The following is a 22,596-nucleotide window of genomic DNA, read 5'->3' on the forward strand; positions in this document are numbered from 1 at the left end:
TATTTGGATGTGGTGTTGGATCTAGATCTTAGCATAAGCTTCACTATGTTCATAGAGATTTGAAACTTGAAAACATTGTGGTTCAATCTACCAGTCATTATATGCTTACACATTTTGGCCTCTTCTTGGAAATGTGGATCCTTTCAAGCAAGAAATGGCTGAGTAGTTGACGAATCTATGTTGCCTTGAATAAGTTTAATTGAAATGTTTTATCACGAAGAAAACAAACTACATTTGAAAATAAGGTGTGACATGGCACATGGAAAATTTTCAAAACTAATACAAAAGTTTATGATTTTGGTATCAAAAGAATAGGATTGAAAGACCTAGAGATTCACTAGGTTCTTTGAGATAATCACATTCTTAGGAACAAAAAATTAGAGTACATCTCAATTGCCAAGTCAAAATCATGTTTAGGGGGGAGAACAAGAAAAGGAAGATTAGACCCATGTAGGTGATTATGAAGGCATAATTTGAAGGGATTTTTTATGATCTAAGGGTTCTTGATTTATTAAGGCACTTCATGATGCTTGCAACTACATCAAGGCAAGGTACAAGGAAGGTACAAAAGCACCTCAATTTCTAATCTAACCTCTCAGGTCAACATTACCAATTTACACTTATGATGGACCTTATAAGTAATGGTTAATGAGACAGTTTTGTAGCTATAATCTTGAAAAAAGGCAATACTTTTGGCATGTAAATTAAAATCATCTTCGAATGAAGAGTTATCCCATATTCCAATCTAGCATCACATGAGCAATCTTTCTATAGAAATCTTGCCATTTTTGCCACTTTGGCATGAGGAAATTGCCACCATTCCTAGGTGGAAGATTGTTTAGGAAACACAACACAATTCCTCTGTAGATGCATTTAATAGATGCAAAAAATGACGGGCACGTCTATTGTCGCATGTATATTGCACGTTTATTAGCCCACTAAATTTGAGCATTTATGAACGTGGCTACACTAGTTTTTAAATGCGACTATAAACATGATTATACACCTGGAGAAGAGTCCATTTTTCAAACTTGAGACATATAGGCTTGACAGGCAATGGTCACACTACCTAATCTTATGAAAATATCAATGTTGTATATGATTTGGCCAAATGCTCATATACACAAATTAAGTGAGTTTATGAAAATGAGACAACATATAAAATAGTATTTTGAGTTGAGGAGAATGAGACAATACATATAAAAAATTTGCCAATATAGAAGAATGTAGAATACTACAATGAGGGACTAGGGTTCAATCTCATCCTCAATGAGATCTACCCTTGCCAAACTATCTACTTCAATATCCCCATTTGGAATGTCTAGTTCTACAAATAGATTCATCCCACTTGAAGCGCTACTCTACTCATGAAAATTAGCATCACCAATGCCAGGCTCATCCTCATGGGTAATGGCATGATCATCTGTATCTCGTATCTCATCATCAATCTCTTCACTCGTATCAGTATCATCCTCACCACCATTGCCATGATCATCCTCCACACGCTCCATATTAGTAAATGTACTATATATTGCTTTGGAACGTGGAGTAATAGGGATGACATACCACCATCTACTATTGTCCACCATTTGTTGAAAGACAACCTATTCAATCAAAATTACAAATATTTCAGTTTCCTTGCTTTGAAATTCTCATAGATAAGTCAGCATTTTTATATATGTGAAGAGCACATGCTCACATTGTTGCAGTAGAACTAGTGTGTCCTTCCTGCTTTGCCAAAACTTTGTGGAGTCAATAATTACAAAGCCACTTGCATGGCATCTGATAGTTGAATTAGGGCCTCTTTCCACCATGTCCTTAAACCACCTGACATTAAAAACATATACAAACAATCTTAAAGTAAATTATTTTCCCACCTTAAGCTCGAGCTGGAGCTTGAGCTGAAGGTGGAGGGAGCCCACCCCAACTTGAGCACACGATCAAGGTGCCTCTCCTAGGAAAAAAAAAATCTTTCTTTTTTTTTTTGTGTGGAGGCACCTTGAGTGTGCGCTCAAGGTGGAGAAATCCCCTCAAGATGAGAGACTTTCTCACCTTGGGCACAAAATGCACAAACTGATTATTTTTAGGAGGAAAAAGAACTTGTGAGATTTGGAAGGGGGAGGAGGAGGAGGAGATGGGAGAGAGAGAGGAGGAGGAGTCGAGAGCAAAAGAGTGATGAAGATAATGAGAAACATGGAGATGGGAAAAGAATATATAGAGATGGAACTCTTAGGGTTTCATCTTTTTATATTATATTTGACAAAAATTTGAGGGTTTTTCACGATAGTTTTTGTTTGAATTTTTAATCCCAATTTGATTTCAAATATGATGGTTCAGGGTTTAAGGACGTAGCATTTAGAGTAAATTTAGCCAAATATTGAGGGTTTTAAAAATATATGTTCATCTTTCATCTTATTGTTTCAATTTGATCAAAAATTTGAGGGTTTTGAGTTTGGGGTTTAAGAAGACGTGTTGATCTTTCATCTTTAGGTTGGTCTCTAGGTTGCATGCAATGCCAAGTCATAGGATTATATATAAGTATCAATATTTGAATGCTTTCAAGGAAATTTTTGTATTGGACCTCTACCATTGATTTAAATGTTTTCTTTATGTACATTCGTGTGTGTGTGTGTGCACTCATTTAGACACACATACACAAACATAATATATTATACATTTGCATATAACATGTAGTGTGTGCATGTGCCTTATCCTTGCATTTCCCTCTCACCTAATCTCCCACTCTCTTCCCATCCTTGTCCTTCCCCCTTCCCCACTATATTTCCCATCCCCCAGCTACAAAATCTGACATTTTTCATGTGTGTGCATGCATGTATTTGTGTGGATGCCTTTATTCATTAGGTTGTGTGTGTGTGTGCACAATCCCACACTTCTAGCTTCTACTTGCACCTACCTTCCATGATGAAGATTGTCACAATGATGAGCTTGTATTTGAACTTATTACCTAGGGGAATCCCGATGCAATTATTGATTGTCTAAACTTTGTGTTTGAGTTTTGAGTTCGAGGTTTAAGAAAAAATACATTATATTTACACTAATTAATGTCCTTTAGGCCACAAGAACTCACTTTTGCGAAGGGTTTGGATGTCATGTGATGTAGGAGCAACAAAGTGGTGGGCTTTAGAGGACAAATACTTAGTTTTCATCCCATGAGGATGTGATTGGCGCTTAGCACCAAAGTAATCTCTCAACAAAATGGTGTATTTTTACACCACCTTTATGTTGATATCAACAATTCTTGAACTAATTTGCATCTTATCATGAGGCCTTCCGTTCACAAAATGTCATTAAATTTTATGTAGAGTTAACTTAATATCTTAAAATATCTAATTAATTAAATTATCTTAGAAAATGGAGTACTTTAAAAATTAATTAAATCATATCCTAGACATTTTCCTATCAACTAAGAAAATGATCTAATTAATTAAAAGCTTAATTAAGATTTGTGAGAAAGAAAATGCAAATTAATCAAGTAAACACAACTATTAATCCTAACATTTAAAATTTACTAGGAATTTTATAAACGAATTTATACGTAAAGCCAAAATTTAGGAAATAATATGCATATATAGTATTTCTATACCTAGGAACGGTGTCTTCAACAACCTCTGTGTTTTATTTGTGTTTATGAGCTATTTTCATGCAAAGTTCAAGTATCTAGTGTTCCCAAATTACCCCTTTTTGAGTGTATGGGGATGAATATGTGATGAGGTAATCGAGTTGGGAAAAAACTCCAAAATTAGGGATAAACTCCAAAAATTCTTAATATAGCATTTATTGACCTATCTTGTCTGACCATGCCCTGGACGCCTGCTTTAAGCCATACAAGGCTTTGTGCAACATGCATACAAAATTGGGGTGTGCATCAGCTTCATAACCTTGTGGCTGCACCATATATACCTCTTCCTTCAAATCACCATGCAATAAGACCATTCTTTTGCAGTAGCCATAGCAATTACTGCACTCACAATTGCCATCCTTGCAACTACGCTGAAAGTTACCTCATATTCAATGCCATATGTCTTTGCATAGACTTTGTCAACCAACCTTGCCTTGTACCTGCTCACAGACCCATCAGCATTGTGCTTCACCTTATAAACCCACTTGCAGCCAATTGCCTTCTTATCATGAGGCAAAGGCATCAAATCGCAAGTGTGGTTTGCATCCAAGGATGCCATCTCTTCATCCATGGTTGCCTCCCAATTTTTATGCCCAAGTGCGTCCTCAAAACATCTAGGCTCTAGTTCTTCTAGCACCTTGAAAATATAAGCATAGTGATGGGCTAAGAACCAAATTTAGGAAATAATATGAATACATAGTATTTCTATAGCTAGGAAGGCTATCTTCAACAGCCTTTGTGTTTTGTTTGTGTTTATGAGCTATTTTTGTGCAAACTTCACGTACGCAGTGTTCCAAAATTATCCCTTTTTGAGTGTATGGGGATGAATATGTGATGAGGTAATCGAGTTGGGAAAAATCTCCAAAATTAGAGATAAACTCTAAAAATTCTTAATACAGCATTTATTGACCTATCCTGTCTGACCATGCCCTGGGCACCTGCTTTAAGCCATACAAGGCTTTGCGCAATGTGCATACAAAATTGGGGTGTGCATTAGCTTCACAACCTTGTGGTTGCACCATATATATGTTGAGATATCGAGCTCCACTCGTGATATGCCAGGGTGACCGTTGTGCATTTATGTCACCGACTTGTTAGCTGCAGATGCAATTGGTACACCACCCATGAATAATAGCTGGATGACAGCTATCCTTATGTACTCTAGTTCGTGGCTTAGTTAGTATGCCGCCGTAGTTAGCTGAGTTTGGTTTGAGACCCACATATAGAGTTCTTTTGGCTTTCACAACTAAGAAGAGGAAAACTGTTTTTAGCCTCCACCTTTGTGTGTATTCCACCATTGTGTATGTGAGAAAGCCACAAGTGAGACTCCTTCCTTATCTCCCACTATCTTCACATGGTATCAGAGCCTGGTTCATGGTAAGGAGCTCAAGAAAGCAAACCAAGTTCGCGATGTCCTAGTAAGAGGACCAGTGTTGCTTTCCTTTTTCGAGTTTGGGAGCAAATCTTTGCAGGTAGCATAGCGGGAAAGTGCAAGAGTGCATTGTCTCAGATTGAGACACCCTTCACGGTGTGGCGAGAGGGCAGTATATCTGCGGTGTGACTTTATTTTTCTGATTTGAGGCCATTTCGGGGCCCGTTTTGGAGGCGAAAGTTCTCCACAAGCACTGAGAAAAAGGCCCTGATTTTGTTGTACGACCACTGCTCTGTAGGTCGGTGAAAAGTTGCTGCAGAAATTGCATCGTATGCCTATGCGCAGAGATATTGGGAGTTACATAATCATCCTTATTGCCTGTTAATGCAAAATCGTCACTAGGAAGTGACTATGTGGTCAAATACCACTTTCGTCAGTTTTGTAGATTTGCCCTTGTGAGGCAAAAGCTGTGTTTTTTGCAGTGACAGAATATTTTGCAGTGTTCTGTAATGGCGTCTGATTCTCTTTCACAAATTATCACTAAAAAGCTTGACAAGAACAACTTCCAAGCATGGAAGTTTAGAATGACGAATTTCCTTATGGGAAAAGGCTATTGGGAGTTCATTACAGGAAATGAAGAAGAACCAGTTCTTCCTAATGTTCCCAATCAACAGGAAATGCAGGCATTTAAAGGATGGCATGAGAGAGCCAGAAAAGTTACGTATTGGCTATCTATTAGTATTTCAGATTCTATGATTGTGCATATTCAGGATGCAAGTACGCCAAAGGAGGCATGGGATACTTTGGCAAAAATGTACAGCACAAATACGCAAGCCAGGACAATGCAACTCAAGTAGGAGCTGCACAATGTGCAGAGAGAAAATATGAGCATTAATGACTACCACATGAAGGTGAAGAAAATTGCAGATGCACTTTCTTCCATTGGGTCACCAGTGCAAGGTGATGATTTAGTTTCTGTGACCTTGAATGGTCTAGGAAAGGATTATGAACAGTTTCGGACATCCATTGCCATCCATGAAAAATTTCCTGATTTTGAGGAGTTGTTTGCTCTTCTAATTTCTGAAGAGCAAAGAAATGGTGGTGCATCTTCTTCAGGAGGAACTTCAAAAGAAACTATCTTCTACTCAAATGCTGGAAGAGGTAGAGGCAGAGGTAGAGGAGGCCAATCTAGAGGCCGGAGTAGAAATCAGAATATGCAGCAAACTCAAGAAAACCAGTCCTATGGAGGAGGACATGGTAACTCTAGAGGCAGGGGGAGCCAAAGAGGTCATGGTGGATGGCAGAGAGGCCAAAATGTAAACAGCAATGTTGAATGCTACTACTATGGTAAAATGGGTCATATGGCTAAAGACTGCTATAAAAAGCAGAATGACATCATGAATGGAAAATTGCAGCAAGGGAATTATGCATCTTCTAGTAGATAGGGTGATGACAGAAATGAGCATCTATTTATGGTGCAGCACATGACCAATTCTGTGACAAGTGCAGAAGAAAGCAATGATGTGTGGTATGTTGACTCAGGTGCATCAAACCACATGACAGGTCATGCAGAATGGATGCAGGATGCAAGGAAAATGGAAAGACTAGGATTTGTGGAGACTGATGATGATACTGCACATCCTATTGTGCAGATTGGTAAAATTCCTTTGTCTATGCAGGATCGGAAAAAGAAATACCTGTCTGATGTACTTCATGTCCCGAATATCACCAAGAACCTGGTTTCTGTTGGTCAAATGGTTGAGTAGGGCTTGCAGGTCAGATTTAATCCTCATGGATGCTTTGTTGAGGATATGAAAAATAACGGTCGCTTGATAGAAAAAGGAAAGAAGAAGGGAAGGATGTTTATGTTGGATGCGGACATGCCTGAATTGAGTGCAGCAATGTTTGCACATGGGACCGGTGTAGTTGCATATATTGATATCTGGCATAAATGCATTGGTCATGTTAATGTACAATGACTTAAATCAATGTAGGCCCAAAATATTGTTGTAGGATTGCCTAAATTCAAGGTTGCAGAAATGCATAAGGTACGTGAAGCTTGCTGTCAATTTGGAAAACAAGCAAGGAAACCATTTCCTAGACATGTTCAAGAGAGAAAGAAGCCATCTCGGGGGGGTCACTATGTATAAACCCTCTATATCACGTGTGTTCAAGGCCTATATTTAAAATCCCTTATCTGTAAATTTTTTCATTAATAAAATGTATCCCTTTTCTATACAAATCTGTAAATTTTTTCCAAAACTATTTTAAATAGTCCCTTATGTATATTTATTTCTGTAAATTTTAGGAATAAAAAATATCCTTCTTTTGAACTCACATGATAGGGTTACATATGATGAGTGACCCCCCCGAGGAAGCCATTGGAATTAATCCACTCTGATGTGTGGACTACTAAAGCTGCATCTATTGGAGGCTGTCATTATTTTGTCACTTTTATTAATGACTACAGCAGACAAGTTTAGGTGTATTTTATGAAAAAGAAAAGTGAAGTGTTTGGGCATTTCAAAGCTTTTAAAGCTATAGTTGAAAAAGAAACAGGCATGCAAATAAAATGCCTAAGGTCAGATGGAGGGGGAGAGTACCTCTCAAATGAGTTTGCAAGGTTCCTACAGGAGCATGGCATAAAGCAGCAATATTCATGCAATCATACCCCACACCAAAATGGACTTGCAGAAAGGAAAAACAGGCATATTGGAGAGGTATCTCGGGCCATGCTAAATGAAAAAGACCTACCAGATTATTATTGGGCTGAAGCAGTTGCTATAGCAGTTTACATAATGAACAAGACTCCCACTGCAGCAATACATGGCATGATGCTAGAGGAGATGTATACTAGTAGGAAACCAGATATTTCTCATTTGAAAATTTTTGGTTGCATTGCCTATGTTCATGTGCCAAATGAGTTGAGGTCCAAGTTGGATCCAAAAGCTGAGAAGTGCATCTTTATTGGTTATTCTCTACAGCAGAAAGGGTATAGATGCTATAACCCTTCTACTCATAAGTTTACAGTGAGCAGAGATGTTGTTTTTGATGAGATGATCAGCTGGTATAAACCAGTAAATGTGATTGATGATGTAGATGCACAAAATGGTAATGATGTACAGAATTCACAGCAGCAATCACAAAATATTAGTGGACCTGTAGTGTCCTCTAGCAGTGGTTCACATACTTTACCATGGACAGGCAGATTGAGATCAGGAGAATCTCCTCAAAGAAATGCAAATAGTGGTATGTAGGTATCACAAAAAGGAAAAGAGAAGGTAGATCAGCCCATGTTTGATGTGAATGCAGGTCACTCTTATGTGGATGGTGAATCCAGTGGCTCAGAACAGAGCATTGATGATGAGTTGGGTATTCCTTCTGTTGTTACACCTCGAGTAAGGAAGACCAAGGATGTTTTGAGAGCATCTGGAAGTGAGCCTATTTTGCACAGGTCTACCAGAGCTAGGTATCCTATGGATAGGCTGAAATATGATGGATTTACAGCCATTCACTATGACTATATGGTCAAAGTAATACAGGAACCCGAACCCACTTCTTTTGAGCAAGCCATGGGAAAAGAAAAATGGGAGAAAGCCATGGATGAAGAAATGGATGCCTTGGAAGCAAATGCTACATGGGAATTGGTGCCTTTGCCTAAAGACAAGAATGCAATTGATTGTAAGTGGGTTTATAGGGTGAAGCACAATGCAGATGGTTTTGTGAATAGATACAAGGCAAGATTAGTTGTCAAGGGATATGCACAGACATATGGCATTGATTATGAAGAAACATTCAGTCTGATTGCAAGGATGGCAACCATAAGAGAAATCATTTCTATGGCTGCATCAAAGGGATGGTCTTTACATCAGATGGATGTAAAGAATGCCTTCTTGCATGGTGATTTGCAAGAAGAGGCCTTTATGGAGCAACCACCAGGTTATGTTCATGTTGTTCATCCTGAGTTTGTTTGCAGGTTGAAGAAAGCCTTGTATGGCTTGAAGCAAGCACCTAGAGCATGGTCTGACAAGATAGGACAGTATCTTGTCACTATTGGCTTTCAGATTTCCAAGGCAGATTTCTCACTTTATGTGAGAAAAACAGAGAAAGGTATTATGCTGCTTGTCATTTATGTTGATGATTTGATCATCACAGGTGATAGTGATGAAGATATCCTTCATGTGAAAATGCTATTGAAGCAGAAGTTTGAGATGAAGGATTTGGGAGAGCTACGTTATTTCTTGGGCATTGAGGTGATTAGATCACCAAGTGGGATACGGCTCTTGCAGAGGCAGTATGTATTGGACATGCTGTCCAAATATGGGATGATAGGCTGTAAGCCTATTTCAGTTCCTTTGGAGCAGAATGTGAAGCTGAGTGCAGATGCAAGTGAGCTTTTAGAAGACCCTACTATGTACAGACGCATAGTAGGAAGTTTGATTTATATGACTATTACCAGGCCAGATTTGAGCCATGCTATTGGATTGGTAAGTCAGTTTATGCAGGCTCCAAGGAAACCGCATTTGGATGCGGCTAGACGCATACTCACGTATGTGAAGTCCACATTGCAGTATGGACTATTTTATGAGGTTGGGGTTCAGATAAAGTTGCATGGATACACTGATGCTGATTGGGCTGGTAGTATTTCTGATAGACGATCTATGAGTCGATATGTATTCTCTTTTGGTAGTGCTGCAGTCACTTGGAGCACAAGAAATAGCCTACAGTTGCCTTGTCGAGCACAGAGGCTAAGTACAAGGGTGCAGCAATGGCTGCATGTGAGGTAGCTTGGTTGCATAAGCTACTTTATGATATGCATCACTCTACAGATGGGCCAGTTGTCATTTATTGTGACAACATGAGCAGTATACACTTGGCAAATAACCCAGTCTATCATGCTAGAACAAAGCACATTGAGGTGCATTATCACTATGTGCGGGAGAAGGTTTTACTAGGTCTTATTGATCTAGTTTATGTCAGCACAGAGGATCAGGTAGCTGACATATTCACGAAGGCATTGGGCAAAGAGAAGCTGTGCAAGTTCAGAGACCTGCTTGGTGTGCAGGAATTGGGATTGAGCTCGAGGGGGAGTGTTGAGATATCAAGCTCCACTTGTGATATGTCAGGGTGACCATTGTGCATTTATGTCACCGACTTGTTAGCTGCAGATGCGGTTGGTACACACCGCCCATGAATAATAGCTAGATGATAGCTATCCTTATGTACTCTAGTTCGTGGCTCAGTTAGTATGCCACCGTAGTTAGCTGAGTTTGGTTTGAGACCCACATATAGGGTTTTTCTATTTCTTTGTACTAGAGTTCTTTTGGCTTTCACAACTAAGAGGAGGAAAACAGTTTTCAACCTCCACCTTTGTGTGTATTCCGCCACTGTGTATGTGAGAAAGCCGCAAGTGAGACTCCTTCCTTCTCTCCCACTATCTTCACAATATATACCTCTTCCTTCAAATCACCATGCAAGAAAGCATTATTCACATCCATGTGATGCAAAGACCATCCTTTTGCAGCTGCCATAGCAATTACTGCTCTCACAGTGCCATCCTTGCAACTAGGCTGAAAGTTTTCTCATAATCAATGCCATATGTCTCTGCATATCCTTTGGCCACCAACCTTGCCTTGTACCTGCTCACAAACCCATCAGCATTGTGCTTCACCTTATAAACCCACTTACAGTGAATCGCCTTCTTATCCTCAGGCAAAGGCATCAAATCGCAAGTATGGTTTGCATCCAAGGATGCCATCTCTTCATCCATGGCTGCCTCCCAATTTTTATGCCCAACTGCATCCTCAAAACATCTAGGCTCTGGTTCTTCTAGCACCTTGACCATATAAGCATAGTCATGGGCTGAGAACCAATGTTAGGAAATAATGTGCATATATAGTGTTTCTATAGCTAGGAAGGTTGTCTTCAACAACCTTTGTGTTTTGTTTGTGTTCATGAGCTATTTTATTGCAAACTTCATGTATGCAGTGTTCCAAAATTACCCCTTTTTGAGTGTATGGGGATGAATATATGATGAGGTAATCGAGTTGGGAAAAAACTCCAAAATTAGAGATAAACTACAAAAATTCTTAATACAACATTTACCAACCTATTCTTTCTGATCATGCCCTGGGCACCTACTTTAAGCCATACAAGGCTTTGCGCAATGTGCATACAAAATTGGGGTGTGCATTAGCTTCATAACCTTCTTGTTGCACCATATATACCTCTTCCTTCAAATCACCATGCAAGAAAGCATTATTCAAATCCATTTGATGCAAAGACCATCCTTTTGCAGTAGCCACATCAATTACTACTCTCACAGTGCCATCCTTGTAACCGGGCTGAAAGTTTCCTCATAATCAATGCCATATGTCTTTGCATATCCTTTGGCCACCAATCTTGCCTTGTACATGCTCACAGATCCAACAGCATTGTGCTTCACCTTATAAACCCACTTGCAGCCAATCGACTTCTTATCATGAGGCAAAGGCATCAAATCGCAAGTGTGGTTTGCATCCAAGGATGCCATCTCTTCATCCATCGCTACCTCCCAATTTTTATGCCCAAGCGCATCCTCAAAACATATGGGCTCTGATTCTTCTAGCACCTTAACCATATAAGCATAGTGATGGGCTGAGAACCAAATTTAGGAAATAATATGCATATATAGTATTTCTATAGCTAGGAAGGTTGGCTTGAACAACCTTTGTGTTTTGTTTGTGTTTATGAGCTATTTTTGTGCAAATTTCACATATGCAATGTTCCAAAATTACCCCTTTTTGAGTGTATGGAGATGATTATGTGATGAGGTAATCAAGTTGGGAAAAAACTCCAAAATTAGAGATAAACTCCAAAAATTCTTAATACAACATTTACTGACTTATCTTGTCTGACCATGCCCTGCCTGACCATGCCCTGGGCGCCTGCTTTAAGCCATACAAAGCTTTGTGCAACGTGCATACAAAATTGGGGTGTGCATCAGCTTCATAACCTTGTGGCTACACCATATATACCTCTTCCTTCAAATCACCATGCAATAAAGCATTCTTCACATCCATCTGATGCAAAGATCCTTTTGCAACAGCCATAGCAATTACTACTCTCACAGTTGCCATCCTTGCAACCGAGCTGAAAGTTTCCTCATATTCAATGCCATATGTCTATGCATATCCTTTGTCCACCAACCTTGCCTTGTACTTGCTCACAGACCCATCAGCATTGTGCTTCACCTTATAAACCCACTTGCAGCCAATCGCCTTCTTATCATGAGGCAAAGGCATTGAAAGGCATATCAAGCTTGGAAGTCATCAATCAATTGGCACAAATTGAGATGAAGCATTGTGCAATCTCTGATGAGGATCCATGTATCGACACATGGAAGGCACAATTGCATGAAATAGTTCAAGCAACAGTCCTAGGGATAGCCTGAGGGTTGAGGCCATTTCTCATAGGCCTACACAAGGGAATCAATAAAGGCATACCCATGCGATCAAAGATCATGACCTTGTCATCATTGCACATGCTTGAAGGTGGATGGGAGGGCCTATTTGGCCTATTTTATTCATGTATAGGTGATATATACAAACATGTTGTATGGAATATAGAGTTGCTTAGATGGCATCTTCAAAGTATGAATATGAAAGGGTCTTAAGGACCTTCTTGTTCATGGGGTGTAAGAAGAATGTAAGGTGGAGTGTGTGATGTAATTGAGGCTGAGATCCCGTAATGAAGAAGCATTGTCCATGAGGATCTCTCGTCCTTTTTGCATGCTTAGGTTGACATTGGACTCTATGTTTCAACTTTGTGGATAGAGTTTTTTTCTTGGTACAATAGCTTGAGGATGATTAGGAGATCTCTATAGAGATGGAGTTGCACACCATGAAAATGTAATTCATGAACATTGTGCCAACGTTATTCAAAAGAACAAGGGTCATCATTACCTACCATCATCGTTAGAGACCAAGTAAGGCACCATTGTCCTCTTGTGATCATTGATTGTGATTTTTCTTGCAAAAGTGGCAAGCCCACCGGAGTAGCACAGTGGCTGATAGTTTCCAAGGGATAGAATTTGTTTGCAAGTGCCACACACAAAAATTACATTTTACAAATTTGGAACAAAAATGCATGATGCCAAATTTGTAAACAGTTGATGCCCATACATCACATGAAGTGTAAGGATAAGTCACAAACAGAAAATTACAAGTTTATGGTGCATTTGGTGAATGGTTGCTTTGTCCCTCGCTTGAGTTGAGGTGGATTTGTGAACAGAAAATTTAGTTTGATGTATGACTTGAAAGGTGGTGATTGATGCCATTTATGCTCATAAATTGAAGTCTGTGGATGCCTAAAATAGTGGGATGAATTTCACATTTGCCAGCCAATTATTGCAAGTGCAAGTTTGGGATGCTTGTGAGCGTCATTCGATGCTCTAATATATGCATTTATAGAAAGTGAAAAATGCTATGGTTGCATTGAAAAATGTATGATTTGATGTCCAAAAGTGGACTGTTGAATGCCAAAAATTGATATTCTTGAATGCTCAAAAATAGAGCAAGCTTATGCACTTGTGGCAAAGGGAAAATTTCAGACCTGGATGCTATATGCCTAACATGAAGTGAGTTGAAATTCGTGTGCAAAAATTTTAGAAAAGTGCCAACATTTGGATGTTGTTGAATTGCATTTGGAAGAAATTATAAAGCATAAAGTTTGTGAATCAAGAATGCTTGAAACCTCTCAAGTTATCAAATTGTGGGTGAGAACCTCACCAAAGACAACTATAGTGTTTGGTCCTATTGCATGGAAAATTTCCTCATGGGCAAAGGATTATGGGGTTTGATTACGGGTGAAGATGAATGCCCCGAATTGCCATGGAGGAACCAATGAAGAAGGAAAATTTGGCATATAGGACTTGAGTTGAGAAGTCAAGGAATGTGTAGAATTGGATATCAATATACATTTAAGAAACTCTCATTTCACATATCAAGAAGGCCAACACTCCAAAAGAAGCTTGGGATATACTTCATAAAATGTATGGTGCAACAACCGAAGCAAGAAAATTTTAGCTTAAGCAAAGACTCCATCAAATGTAATAGAACTATTACAGATTGTGTTGCAAAAATTAGGCAAAGAACAAAGGATTTGGGTTCAATTTATTGCAATGTGGAGGATTATGACTTGGTGTCCATCACCTTGAATGGATTGGGGCCTCAACATAAGTCTTTGGACACGTCTATCCCCATGAGAGGTACTATGCCTGGTTTTGAAGAGATGGTTTCTTTATGCATGACTGAAGAAGTTAAACTTGGACTAAAAGGGTTAAGTGGTAGTGGAAGAGATAATCTATTCTACCATAGGGGAGGTAGAAGTGATGTGAGAGGGAGGAGTGGACCCTCAAGAGGCCATGCAAGAGCCTTATATGCTCATGAACACAATATGGACAGAAATGAAAATGTGCCAAGAGGCTGTGGTTACATGCAAAGAGGAAGGGGGAGAGCACCAAACTGTGGTAGAGGAAGGGCCAGTCTCATGTGCAACAAGCTAGAAAGTAACATTTTTGTGGGCAATATAGTCATTATGAGAGAGATTTCTATGCCAAACGAAATTCCAACCATAGAGACCATGGTGGAAGACATCAATATAACAATTATGTTGGCCAAAGCGAGTATGATTATGAACATATGCATGGAGCTCATTTATTTAGCATGGAGAATGTTATGGGTAGCATGTCAACCCCATCACAAAGTGATGATTGGTTTATTGACTAGGGTGCCACCGATCATATGACCTACCATGGTGAATGGTCTACTCATAAAGATAAGATGCAAGATGATGAGTTTGCGGCTATGGGGGATGATACCATGCATAAAATCACCCACATTGGAAACCTTACATTGGTTGATAGAAATGGTGTTGAGAACACTTTAGGGGATGTGTTATATGTTCCCACCATTACTAAGAATCTTGCATTAGTGGGTCAAATGGCTGACCAAGATTATCAAGTGAGATTTAATAAATTTGGATACTTTGTGGAAGAATTTTACAATGGTAGAGTTGGAAAAGTGGTTGCAAGAGACCATAAGAGAGGAAGACTCTTTACTTTTGATGCAGGAACACCTTGTTTATAGCAAGGTATGTTTGCACAAAGTGGTTGCAAACAAGATCAAGTGGCTAAATTATGGCAAAAAAGGCTTGGCCATATCAATTATAGAAGATTGAAGGAGATGCAAACAAAAGAACTAGTGAAAGGATTGCCTATTTTTGGACATTTAGATTTTAGCCACATATGCCCAGCATGTCAGTTTGCTAAGCAAACTCGTTTGCCATTTCCAAACAGGGGGAGAATGAGTAGGTATCCTTTGGAAATAGTACACAGATATTTGGGGTCCTACAAATAATGTAACCCCAAAAGGAGTAAGGTATTCCATTACCTTTATAGATGATTTTAGGCACATGATATGGGTATCTTTTTTAAAACAAAGAGTGATGCTTTCAAAGTGTTCTGCTAATACAAGAGAATGGTTGAGAAGGATCTTGGGTGTCCAATAAAATTATTTACATGGATAATGGTGGAGAGTACATGTCTTATGAGCTTGATGAGTTCTTATATAGTCAAGGCATAAAGAGTTGGGTTACTTGTAGGTACACCCCACAACAAAATGCTATTGTAAAAAGGAAAAATAGAGTGATTAGAGACATGTCTTGAGCCATGATTGATAAAATGCAAATGCGATTGACTTATTGGGCTGAAGCAGTGCACATGATGACTCCTACGAATTCCATACATGGGATGAAATCCTATGAGAAGATTTATGCTATAAGCCAACCTTGGCATATTTGAAGGTGTTTGGTCATGTTAGTTATGTGCATGTGCCCAATGAATGAAGAAAGAAGATGGAACCAAGGGCTTTCTTGGATACCCCATTGAAAGAAAAGGGTATAAATGCTATGATCCCACTACAAGACAAGTGTATGAAAGTCATGATGTCAAATTTAGTGAACATGAATCTTGGTATCACTCGAAAGCAATTATGGTTGAGGATGAATACATTCCTAAGGTTGAGAAAGAAAAAATAGAGCAAGTTATACCTTCAAGTATGGATATGACAGGCCCATGTTAGCTTGAAGAAGGCATTGATAGTGTGAGCCCTTGGAGTGGAAGACTAAGGGGGAGTATGCATTTTGTGGGGGTTAAAGGTCACTGTGCCTTTACCCCGGTTATGTACAATACTCAAACACATATATAAATGAATGAAAAAAGAAGATTAGGGTGGTTCTGCACCCACCAAAACTTGTGTGGCTCTCTGTTTCTCTCTCTCCCTCTTCCATTCTTGCTTCCATTGAGAGCACTCTCAACTGGTATCAGAGCCCGGGTGATCTAGTTGAGCGTGCGTGAATGCCTAGAAGCTCAACAGCTCTATGGGAGGAAGGAGAAGCTCTATGGGAAGCTTTATGGGTGACTTTACTTGCATCCGAGTGTGCAGAGACCTTGGAGGAACCTTTGGAAAAGTCACTTTGGTTTTGCAAAGTGGTTTTGACAGCTTGGTAAGTGTTTTGAAAGAAAAAGTCGTTTTTTGAGCTTTTCCCTGTTCCGTTCCGATGACAAAGACTTCGTATTGACTTATAGAGGCAACTATTGCTTGCTTTTGGTGTCCACTTCACTTCAAGAGCTTGGAAACACCTTAATTCTTGAATCTGGGATCATTTCATTGGATTTCTGACTCACTGTGTCAGTTTCTGCGTTTTTCTACCCGGGTGTTGGAACTCAACTTTGAAGCAACCATTTGCAGATCTGTCAGTTCCGGTGGACTCATGAGGTCCTAAAACTTCTATGTTGCTCATCATTCGCACTCCGGTGGAGTTTACAAATAGCTCTGTTTCCAAAAACGTTTTTCAGTCTGTGTGTTGGACCCAGTGATTGAGACCACAGTTTTCAAAACCGTCTATCCCATTGTGTTTCGGACGCCCAAAAACCCCTACCTGTCAGTTCTTACGCGATTCGGTGGAGGATTTTCAGAGTTATAGATCTCTGTGTATTCGATTTTGTCTCTCTGTTATGCATTTTTCATTCTAAGGTTTTGAAACCTTAGATTTATGCCACATGGTAGTGGATAAGTGTTGACTCCCATTTCTCACTCATCGGTTGGGATTTTGGAGTTCCGGCAGAAGAGAGATATTTGCAGATTTTCTTGCTGAGTCCGATTATGCAATGGCACCCATGTTTTGAGGGCATCTCAGGTTCTATTTTCAATAGCGGTCATTACCGTGGGACTATGATTTCTTGAGCATACCTTATGCAGGCCACTTTGGTTGCAGTTTGAGCAGTGTGCGCTCATTCATGGTGTGCATTGGGTTACAGTGGATGATTTATAGGCCATTTGGATGCATTGCGGTCCTTATTGGATGCGCTGATAGGCCCAAATTGCCTTGTGGGATGCTATTTTTATGGGTGCTTTGCACATGGATGCTATTTTATGCTGAGGGACAACTTTGACACATTGCAGGTGATGCACTAATTTTGCTTCATTTGCATCATGGCATCCTCTTCCATGTTTGAAAAGGAGTTCTTTAGCATTAAAAAGTTTGATGGGACAAACTTTTCTTTGTGGAAAGAACAAATAAGGGATGTGCTTATCCAAAAGAAGCAGATTAAACCCTTGGCAGGGATTGAAGCTAAGCCTGCAAATATGTCTGAGGATGATTGGAATGAGTTGGATGCATTAGCAAAATCTACTATTAGACTTCATCTTGCAGAGTCAGTTTATTTCACAATAGTAAATGAGCAGACTACGGAAGATTTGTGGAAGAAACTGTGTGCCACTTATGAAAAGGAAACTGCCTTTAATAAAGTTTACCTCATGAAGAGGTTGTTTGAGCTGCAGATGAAGGAAGGGGTCTCCATTGCTTCTCACTTGAATGAATTCAATATTATTTTCAGCTAGCTTCAGGCTCAGAAGATGAATTTTGATGTAGAGACTAAGGCAATATTTCTCTTATGTTCATTGCCATCCTCATGGGATACCTTTCGTACAGCTGTCAGTAACTCTGCACCTGGTGGAGTACTGAAATTTAATGATGTTGTGGGTAGCTTGTTGGCCGAGGAGATAAGATGGAAGTCTATGGATGGCAACAAGCAGGATGCAGCCTTATATGTGCAAAGGGGCAGATCACAGTTCAGGGGGAAGTCCCAAGAAAGAGGAAAGTCTTGTAGCAAATCCAGGGCATGGAACATTGAGTGTTACCACTGTGGCAAGAAGGGTCATATGAAAAAGGATTGCTACAAGCTAAAAAGAGAGCAAAAGGATAAGAAAAAGAATGCAAATTGGGGTGCAAATCAAAAGGAAGACAGTCCAAGGGAGGACAAAGGAAAAGTGAAGATCGAGGAGATCAATGCAGTCACACATGATAGTGACAATGACGTCCTCTTCATGTCTATTTTATCTGCAGAGTTGCTTACCACTTCAAATGATGCATATTCCCAGGATTGGATTTTGGATTCTAGTGCTTCATTCCATGTTACTCCCCACAGGAAATGGTTCTCCACTTATGACAGTGGAAAGACAGGTTGTGTGCATCTTGGAAATGACTATGCATGTGACATAGTGGGAGTAGGTGACATAAGGTTTTCTTTTGCAAATGGGTCTGCATTTATTTTGAAACATGTGAGACATGTGCCTAAGTTGACCAAGAGTCTTATTTCTGTGGGTCAGCTAGATGATGTTGGTTTTCACACCACTTTTGGCTTCCAGAGTTGGAAAATTCAGAAGGGCTCCATGCTTTTGGCCAGGGGTGCCAAGTGTGGGACTTTGTATCCCTTACATGTATCAGGGGTATTCGATCATGTTGTTGCAATAACCGAGCATCCAAGCACTTCTTTGTGGCATTGCAGGTTGGGGCACATGAGCTAGAATGGAATGAAACTCTTATGCCATTTGGGTTATGTACCACATTTGAGTTTCTCTAATTTTGAATTTTGTGAGCATTGTCTCTATGGGAAGCAGACTAAATCAGCCCATAAAAGAAGGGGAAAGAAAGAGTTTGAAAAGCTTGATTTGGTGCATTCAGATGTATGTGGTCCCATGCCTACACGGTCATTAGGCGGGGCTGAATACTATGTGACATTCATTGATGATGCAACTAGGAAAGTGTGGGCTTATGCTATAGCTCAAAAGAGTGATGTGTTCCAGGTATTTCAGAAATGGCTGGCCTTGGTTGAGAATCAGTCAGGTAGAACGCTTAAATGCCTATGAACTGACAATGGTGGAGAGTATCTCTCTCATGACTTTCAGCATTTCTGTGATACACGTGGGATTAAGAGGGAGCTCACATCCCCTCGTACTCTAGAGCAAAATCCAGCTGCAGAAAAGATGAACCGTACCATTCAAGAAAGGTTGCAATGCATGCTTTCCAATGCAAGTCTTTCTGGTGGTTTTTGGGCTGAGGCAATGAAGATTGCAGTGCATGTGATCAATAGATCACCTAGTAAGAGTTTGGATGGTGGTATTCTTGAAGAGGCATGGAGTGGCAAGAAGCCCTCTTACTCTCATTTGCGTATATTTGGGTGTGAGGCATATGCACATGTGCCAAAAGAGCTCCGAAAGAAGCTAGATCCTAAGTCTAGGAAATGCATCTTTCTAGGTTATGGTGAAAGTGGAGAGAGGGGCTATCTCTCTTGGATCTAGAAGCAAAGAAGATCATACGCAGCCATGATGTAGTCTTCAATGAGAAGAAGATGCATAAGGCACCCATGAGGGATGTGGAAATGAGGAGAATCACTTTCCAGGATGTATATCCACCTGCATATGTTGATAGACAGCAAGCTGTCCATGCACCAAATGTGCAAGAAATGGTACCACCAAGTACTCCCACAGGTATACAATCAAGGGTAGATGATGGATCATCTATTGGTGGAAATGATGAGCCAAATGTGGCTGATATGCAGGTGGGACAACAAGCTAAAATGCCCTTGAGAAGATCATCTAGAGTGTCTAGACCGCCTGATAGGTTTGTTCCAGGAGTAGACTATGTGATGCTTACTGATTGCGGGGAGCCTTCTTGCTACAGAGAGGCTATGATGCGCGAGGATCAATGCAAGTGGGAGTATGCTATGCAATCAGAGATGAGTTCACTTATGAAGAATAAGACTTGGGACTTGGTTTCTTTGCCACATGGAAAGAAAGCATTGCCATGTAAATGGGTCGACAAAATGAAGGTCACAGGTGATGATGTGCCTAGGTACAAGGCCCGTTTGGTTGCTAAAGGGTTCAAGCAAGAGAAGAGTGTGGACTTTGATGAGATATTCTCTCCGGTTGTGAAGATGACCACACTTAGATGCATACTTAGACTAGTGGCATCAGAGGATATGGAGCTTATGCAGATGGATGTCAAAACAGCTTTCTTGCATGGGGATTTGCATGAGGAAATTTACATGGTGCAGCCAGAAGGCTTTGAAGAAAAGGGCAAAGAGCATTTAGTTTGCAAGCTAAAGAAGAGTCTCTATGGTCTTAAGCAAGCGCCTAGAGAATGGTATCAGAAGTTTGATGCTTTCATTCGGTCCCAGGCTTTTAGGAGTGAAATTGATCACTGCCTCTACATTAAAAGGGCTAAGGATAATAGCCTGATAATCTTGGCACTATATGTGGATGATATGCTATTGGCTAGCAAGAATACTTATGAGCTAGATGCATTAAAGGCCAAGTTGCATGAGGCCTTTGATATGAAGGATTTGGGACTTGCAGGTCATATTCTTGGTATGCGCATCACGCGTGATCGGAGTAGGAAACTCCTTTGGCTTTCACAAAAACAGTATGCTACAAAAGTATTAAAGCATTTCAATATGGAGGGGGGGAAGGCAGTGGGTACTCCATTGCCTCCATATGTGAAACTCAGTCACACAGATAGTCCCAAATCAGATTAGGAGAGGGCCATGATGGCCAAGGTTCCTTATGCATCAGCAGTTGGGAGTCTTATGTATGCTATGATAGCTACTAGACCAGACATTGCATTTGCAGTGGGAGTTGTTAGCCGGTATATGGCTAATCCAAGAAAGAGGCATTGGGAGGTAGTTAAGTGCATCATGAGGTACATGAAGGGTACCAAGGAGATGTGCATCTGCTTTGGTAGAGGAGACATGAGTGTACTTGGGTACACAGATTCAGACTATGCAAGGGATGTGGATAGTAGGAGATCCACTTCTGGTTATGTGTTCACCTTTGCACGTGGTGCAGTGTCGTGGATGTCTCGTGCATAGAAGTGCGTTGCTTTGTCTACCACAGAGGCTGAGTATGTTGCAGCCACAGAGGGTTGCAAGGAGGCTATATGGCTTGATTGGCTAGTGGGAGATTTGGGGATTCATACAAGTGTACCGACATTGCATAGTGATTCCATGAGTGCTATTCAGCTAGCACGGAATCCGGTCTTTCATGCAAAGACCAAACACATTGAGGTCAGGTACCATTTCATCAGGGAGGTACTTGAGGACAAGCGCATAGAGCTTGTCAAGGTTCATACAGATGATAACCCTGCAGATATGCTGACAAAGAGTCTACTAGTCAGCAGTTTGAGTATTGTCGTGTATTGATGGGCATTGGATAGTATGCTCATTGGTTGTTCTCCCTTAAAGGCATATTGTCCTTTAAGTGGGAGGTTGTGGGGGTTAAAGGTCACTGTGCCTTTACCCCGGTTATGTACAATACTCAAACACATATATAAATGAATGAAAAAAGAAGATTAGGATGGTTTTGCACCCACCAAAACTTGTGTGGCTCTCTGTTTCTCTCTCTCCCTCTTCCGTTCTTGCTTCCGTTGAGAGCACTCTCACATTTGGACAAAGAGAAGCAAAAAGTTGAGCTTGATGAGAGCATTGAGGATGCATGTTGTGATGAAGGGAGTGATTTACAACTTGTCAAAGTTCAAGATACCAAGCATGCCACAAAGTATGTCACATGCAAGAAAGCAACTGTCAAATTCACAACCCTTGAGGAGATCAGAAAGGGTGAGACATCCCATTTATGCATATATGATTAGTAAAGTCCAACATGTTGAGCCATCATATTTTGAAGAAGCTCTCAAATTTTAGATTGGAGAGATGATATAGATGAGGAGATGGATGCCTTGGATTAAAACGATACATGGACTCTTGTCAAGCTTCCTAAAGGAAAAAAGGCTATTGACTGTAAATGGGTTTATAAAGTTAAATGCAAATCAGATGAGTATGTTGAAAGATACAAGCCAAGGTTAGTTGCAAAGGGGTTGTTGCTCCAAAATGGTGATTGAAATGGTGATCTTTGCATGCTCTCGTTTCGCAACATCCACCCACTTGGAGACCATATGGTAGCTATGTGTGCCTCTACCTCCATTGCTAGCCCACTACTTAGGGCTGTCGCTATGACTGTCATCTCCTTAAGGAATTGCAATATCTCCTAACCAAGGTTGTGGATGATTTGGTCCTATTCTACCTCTAGTGTATAAAGATGGTGAATCTATATAAGGAGCTCATCCTAGGCATTAGATGGAATTGTGTGAGCCTAAAGCACTGGGTAGGGATAGGGCCTAAACAGAGGCTGGGTGATGGACATAGGGGACT

At 40.2% G+C, this 22,596-nt stretch overlaps 1 pseudogene; it reads right to left on the reverse strand.

Annotated features, from left to right (window-relative positions):
* Positions 1-1,247: 1,247 nt before the first annotated feature.
* Positions 1,248-22,596, reverse strand: part of LOC147890161 (uncharacterized) — a 40,035-nt pseudogene continuing 18,686 nt past the window's right edge.

This window comes from Dipteris shenzhenensis, chromosome 19, assembly GCF_047967505.1.
Source record: "Dipteris shenzhenensis isolate YYH24624 ecotype China chromosome 19, Dip_SZ_1.0, whole genome shotgun sequence".
NCBI lineage: Eukaryota > Viridiplantae > Streptophyta > Polypodiopsida > Gleicheniales > Dipteridaceae > Dipteris > Dipteris shenzhenensis.